The sequence below is a fragment of the Oncorhynchus keta genome, unplaced genomic scaffold (genome assembly GCF_023373465.1).
Source record: "Oncorhynchus keta strain PuntledgeMale-10-30-2019 unplaced genomic scaffold, Oket_V2 Un_contig_21974_pilon_pilon, whole genome shotgun sequence".
Lineage (NCBI taxonomy): Eukaryota > Metazoa > Chordata > Actinopteri > Salmoniformes > Salmonidae > Oncorhynchus > Oncorhynchus keta.
Genome location: NW_026282699.1, coordinates 49,590 through 56,355, shown reverse-complemented (window position 1 = coordinate 56,355; position 6,766 = coordinate 49,590).

Sequence of the window (6,766 nt, the reverse complement as noted above, 5' to 3'; positions counted from 1 at the left end):
TAGGCTACCTGCGTCTCTAACCACAAGGCTACCTGCCTCTCTAACCACAAGGCTACCTGCCTCTCTAACCACTAGGTTACCTGTCTCTCTAACCACAAGGCTACCTGCCTCTCTAACCACTAGGCTACCTGTCTCTCTAACCACGAGACTACCTGCCTCTCTAACCACTAGACTACCTGCCTCTCTAACCACTAGGTTACCTGTCTCTCTAACCACTAGGCTACCTGCCTCTCTAAACACTAGACTACCTGCCTCTCTAACCACTAGGCTATCTGTCTCTCTAACCACTAGGCTACCTGTCTCTCTAACCACTAGGCTACCTGCCTCTCTAACCACTAGGCTACCTGTCTCTCTAACCACTAGGCTACCTGCCTCTCTAACCACTAGGCTACCTGTCTCTCTAACCACTAGACTACCTGCCTCTCCAACCACTGGCCACCTGTCTCTCTAACCACTAGACTACCTGTCTCTCTAACCACTAGACTACCTGTCTCTCTAACCACTAGACTACCTGTCTCTCTAACCACTAGACTACCTGTCTCTCTAACCACTAGACTACCTGTCTCTCTAACCACTAGACTACCTGCCTCTCTAACCACTAGACTACCTGTCTCTCTAACCACTAGACTACCTGTCTCTCTAACCACTAGACTACCTGCCTCTCTAACCACTAGACTACCTGCCTCTCTAACCACTAGACTACCTGTCTCTCTAACCACTAGACTACCTGTCTCTCTAACCACTAGACTACCTGCCTCTCTAACCACTAGACTACCTGTCTCTCTAACCACTAGACTACCTGTCTCTCTAACCACTAGACTACCTGCCTCTCTAACCACTAGGCTACCTGCCTCTCTAACCACTAGGCTACCTGTCTCTCTAACCACTAGGCTACCTGTCTCTCTAACCACTAGACTACCTGCCTCTCTAACCACTAGGCTACCTGCCGCTTCAAGCTATTTCATCAAAACGTCTGGATTTTATTTTTTTACATAAAACCGATACAATTCCATTGTTATTCTGACACCGTTAGTAAAACATCGCAGAGCTGATCTGGGATCAGGTCCCAACTGTCCATATAGTCTCATTCTGATCCTAGATCAACACTCCTACTCGGAGCCATCTCATGGTCTATCCACACATTAATAATGTGGAATGAGAATGAGATAGAGGGATATCCTGGTGTGTAAAAATACAGTCTAGACAGCCGGCTATAAGATATTTCATTACTGAACAGGTAGAGCCTTTAAAGCTGTAGTGTGTCCCTTTATGAGGCAACCTGACCAAACCCACGTAGAAATGTGAGTTATAGATCTGTCCTTCTCATTGAAAAGCAAGTATAAGAAGTGGTAGATATGTTCTATGCGCGCTATTTCTATGCTTTCCTTCTTGCGCGTTTTCCTTTGGGTTTTGTACACCAGCTTCAAACAGCTATTTTGGGGGTTATTGAAATTATATCTCACGGTGGTTTAGCTGGTACGATGATCTCCACACTCTGGCTGCTTGTTTGGTCAGATAAAGGTGACATTTTGACGAACTGTTAGAATTTCTGCATCCAGGGAATGAGGGAATAATTTCTGCATATTGCACCTTTAACTCTCACTGGACGGTCAGCACCTTTAATGAGCAATAAGGTGAGAGACAGCAGAAGATATTATTGAAATGTTCTGGAGACTATGGAGATTAGTTCTTCTAGTTATATTAATCTGCTTCCTCTTTCTACCTCTCTCTACCTCACCTGTTCTCCCTCTCTCTACCTCACCTGTTCTCCCTCTCTCTCTCTACCTCACCTGTTCTCCCTCTCTCTCTCTACCTCACCTTTTCTCCCTCTCTCTCTCTCTACCTCACCTGTTCTCCCTCTCTCTCCTCACCTGTTCTCCCTCTCTCTCTACCTCACCTTTTCTCCCTCTCTCTACCTCACCTTTTCTCCCTCTCTCTACCTCACATGTTCTCCCTCTCTCTCTACCTCACCTGTTCTCCCTCTCTCTACCTCACCTGTTCTCCCTCTCTCTACCTCACCTGTTCTCCCTCTCTCTACCTCACCTGTTCTCCCTCTCTCTCTACCTCACCTGTTCTCCCTCTCTATCTACCTCACCTGTTCTCCCTCTCTCTACCTCACCTGTTCTCCCTCTCTCTACCTCACATTTTCTCCTTCTCTCTACCTCACCTGTTCTCCCTCTCTCTCTACCTCACCTGTTCTCCTTCTCTCTACCTCACCTGTTCTCCCTCTCTCTCTACCTCACCTTTTCTCCCTCTCTCTACCTCACCTTTTCTCCTTCTCTCTACCTCACCTGTTCTCCCTCTCTCTCCACCTCACCTGTTTTCCTTCTCTCTACCTCATCTGTTCTCCCTCTCTCTCTACCTCACCTGTTCTCCCTCTCTCTACCTCACCTGTTCTACTTCTCTCTACCTCACCTGTTCTCCCTCTCTCTACCTCACCTTTTCTCCTCACTACCTTTTCTCCCTCACTCTACCCCACCTTTTCTCCCTCTCTCTACCTCACCTTTTCTCCCCTCTCTCTACCTCACCTGTTCTCCCTCTCTCCCCACCTTTTCTCCCTCTCTCTCTACCTCACCTGTTCTCCCTCTCTCTACCTCACCTGTTCTCCTCTCTCTCTCTAACTCACCTGTTCTCCCTCTCTCTCTCTACCTCACCTGTTTCCCTCTCTCCCTCTCCTCACCTGTTCTCCCTCTCTTCTCTACCTCACCTGTTCTCCCTCTCTCTACCTCACCTGTTCTCCCTCTCTCTACCTCACCTGTTCTCCCTCTCTCTCACCTGTTCTCCCTCTCTCTCTACCTCACCTGTTCTCCTTCTCTCTACCTCGCCTGTTCTCCTTCTCTCTACCTCACCTGTTCTCCCTCTCTACCTCACCTTTTCTCCCTCTCTCTACCCCACCTTTTCCCCCTCTCTCTACCTCACCTGTTCTCCCTCTATCTCTCACCTTTTCTCCCTCTCTACCTCACCTTTTCTCCCTCTCTCTACCTCACCTTTTCTCCCTCTCTCTCTACCTCACCTTTTCTCCCTCTCTCTCTACCTCACCTTTTCTCCCTCTCTCTCAATCTCACCTTTTCTCCCTCTCTCTACCTCACTTTTTCTCCCTCTCTCTACCCCACCTTTTCTCCCTCACTACCTTTTCTTCCTCGCTACCTTTTCTCCCCTCGCTCTACCCCACCTTTTCTCCCTCGCTCTACCCCACCTTTTCTCCCTCTCTCTACCCCACCTTTTCTCCCTCGCTCTACCCCACCTTTTCTCCCTCGCTCTACCCCACCTTTTCTTCCTCTCTCTCCCCACCTTTCTCTTCTACCCCACCTTTTCTCCCTCGCTACCTTTTCTCCCTCGCTCTACCCCACCTTTTCTCCCTCGCTCTCCCCACCTTTTCTCCCTCTCTCTACCCCACCTTTTCTCCCTTGCTCTACCCCAATCTTTCTCCCTCAACTTTTCTCATTCTACCTCAACTTTTCTACCTCGCTCTACCTCACCTTTTCTCCCTCGCTCTACCCCACCTTTTCCCCCTCTCTCTACCTCACCTGTTCTCCCTCTATCTCTCACCTTTTCTCCCTCTCTACCTCACCTTTTCTCCCTCTCTCTACCTCACCTTTTCTCCCTCAACTTTTCTACCTCGCTCTACCTCACCTTTTCTCCCTCTCTCTACCCCACATTTTCTCCCTCAACTTTTCTCCCTTTCTCTACCTCACATTTTCTCCCTCTCTCTACCTCACCTTTTCTCCCTCTCTACCCCACCTTTTTCTCCCCTCTCTCTCTCTCTCCCTCCCTCTCTTTCCATCTCTCTCCCTCTCCCTCTCCCCTTCTCTCCCCCTCCCTCTCTCGCCCTCTCCCTTTCTCCCTTTCCCTCTCTCTCCTTCTCTCCCGATCTCTTCTCTCTCCCTTTCCCTCTCTCTCCTTCTCTCTTCTCTCTCTCTCTCTCTCTCTCTCTCTCCCTCCCTCTCTCGCCTTCTCTCCCGATCTCTTCTCTCTCTCTCTCACTCACTCTCTCTCCATCCATCTCTTCTCTCACTCTCTCCCCCTCACTCCTTCTCTCGCGATCTCTTTCTTCTCTCTCTCTCTCTCTCTCTCCCGATCTCTTCTCTCTCCTTCTCTCCCGATCTCTTCTCTTTCTCTCCCTCCCCCTCTCTCTCCCTCCCTCCCTCCTTCTCCCTTCTCTCTCTCTCTCCTTCTCTCCAAATCTCTTCTCCCTCCCTCTCTTTCTCTCCCCCTCTCTTCTCTCTCTCTCCCTCCCCCTCTCTCTCCCCCTCTCCCTCTCTCTCCTTCTCTTCCAATCTCTTCTCTCCCTCCCTCTCCCTCCTTCTCTCCCTCCCCCTTTCTCTCCCAATCTCTTCTCCCTCTCTCTCTCCCCTCTCTCTCTCTCTCCTTCTCTCCCCCTCTCCTTCTCTCTCTCTCCCTCCCCCTCTCTCTCCCTCTCTCTCCCGATCTCTTCTCTCCCTCTCTCTCCCGATCTCTTCTCTCCCTCTCTCTCCCGATCTCTTCTCTCCCTCTCTCTCCCGATCTCTTCTCTCCCTCTCTCTCTCCCGATCTCTTCTCTCTGTCTCTCTCCCGATCTCTTCTCTCCCTCTCTCTCCCGATCTCTTCTCTCCCGATCTCTTCTCTCTGTCTCTCTCCCGATCTCTTCTCTCCCTCTCTCTCCCGATCTCTTCTCTCTCTCTCTCTCCCGATCTCTTCTCTCCCTCTCTCTCCCGATCTCTTCTCTCCCTCTCTCTCCCGATCTCTTCTCTCCCTCTCTCTCCCGATCTCTTCTCTCCCTCTCTCTCCCGATCTCTTCTCTCCCTCTCTCTCTCCCGATCTCTTCTCTCTGTCTCTCTCCCGATCTCTTCTCTCCCTCTCTCTCCAGATCTATTCTCTCCCTCTCTCTCCAGATCTATTCTCTCCCTCTCTCTCCCGATCTCTTCTCTCCAGATCTATTCTCTCCCGATCTCTTCTCTCCCTCTCTCTCTCCGATCTATTCTCTCCCTCTCTCTCCCGATCTCTTCTCTCCCTCTCTCTCCCGATCTCTTCTCTCCCTCTCTCTCCCGATCTCTTCTCTCTGTCTCTCTCCCGATCTCTTCTCTCCCTCTCTCTCCCGATCTCTTCTCTCCCTCTCTCCCGATCTCTCTCCCGATCTCTTCTCTCCCGATCTCTTCTCTCCCGATCTATTCTCTCCCGATCTCTTCTCTCTGTCTCCATGCATTTCTTTGACTCTTAGATTTGTTTGTTTTTGGTTCAAACAGACAAATGATGGAGGTAAAGTTAGAAAACACAACTAGATAAAAGAGTTGCTTTAGACCAGACGACAAAAAGTTCCTTGAGAGAGAGAAAGGGGGAGGAGGGAGGGAGGGGAGGGAGGGATGGGAGGGAGGGAGGGAGGGAGAGGGAGGGAGGGAGGGAGAGGGGAGGGAGGGAGGGAGGGAGGAGGGAGGGGGAGGGAGGAGGGAGAGGGAGGGAGGGAGGGAGGGGAGGGAGGAGGAACATGGGTTGGAGAGATGGGGAGGTGAGACAGACAAAAGTGAGAGTGTTTTGGAAAGTGGGAAAGGACAAAGAGAACAAGGAATGAGATTTGGTGGCAGTGATGGCAGAGGAGAGAAAGAGCTGTTGACTAGAAAACACTGACTGACTGGCTGACTGGCTGATTGACTGGCTGACTGGCCGGATGGTGTGTCATGGTAGAAGTCGTTGTGAACAGCTACATTCTAGTTTAGAAAGGATAGGGTCACAAAATGTTATCTGTGTCCCAATTGGCACACTATTCCCTATATACTGCACACTCCAGTGTGGTATGTCAGAGGGGTTATTCCATCCTTCGTAGTGCAGTGATACAGTATCAATTAGGACACACCTACTCATTCAAGGGATGTTCTTTATTTTTTACTATTTTCTACATTGTAGAATGATAGTGAAGACATCAACACTATGAAATAACACATATGGAATCATGTAGTAACCAAAAACAAAATATATTTTATATATTTCAAAGTAGCCACCCTTTGCCTTGATGATAGCTTTTCACACTCTTGGCATTCTCTCAGAATCATGAGAAATGCTTTTTCAATCCGTTTTGAAGGAGTTCCCACATATGCTGAGCGCTTGTTGGCTGCTTTTCCTTCACTCTGCGGTCCAACTCATTCAAAACCATCTCAATTGGGTTAAGTTGGGTGATTGTGGAGGTCAGGTCATCTGATGCAGCACTCCATCACTCTCCTTCTTGGTCAAATAGCCCTTACACAGTCTGGAGGTGTGTTGGGTCATTGTCCTGTTGAAAAACAAATAATAGTCCCACTTAGCGCAAACCAGATGGGATGGCGTATTGCTGCAAAATGCTGTGGTAGCCATGCTGGTTAAGTGTGCCTTGAATACTAAATAAATCACCCCCACAAAATCACACCTCCTCCTCCATGCTTCACGGTGGGAACCACACATTCGGAGATCATCCGTTCACCTACTCTGCGTCTCACAAAGACACGTCGGTTGGAACCCAAAATCTCAAATTTGGACCCATCAGACCAAAGGACAGATTTCCACCAGTCTAATGTCCACTGCTCATATTTCTTGGCCCAAACAAAACTCTTCTTATTGGTGTCATCCTCCTCCTCCGCTTCCTCTCCTCTCTTCCTCTCTGCCTCCTCTCTTCCTCTGCCTCCTCTCTTCCTCTGCCTCCTCTCTTCCTCTGCCTCCTCTCCTCCTCTGCCTCCTCTCTTCCTCTCCTCCTCCACTTCCTCTCCTCTCTTCCTCTCTACCTCCTCTCTTCCTCCTCCTCCTCTCCTCTCTTCCTCTCCTC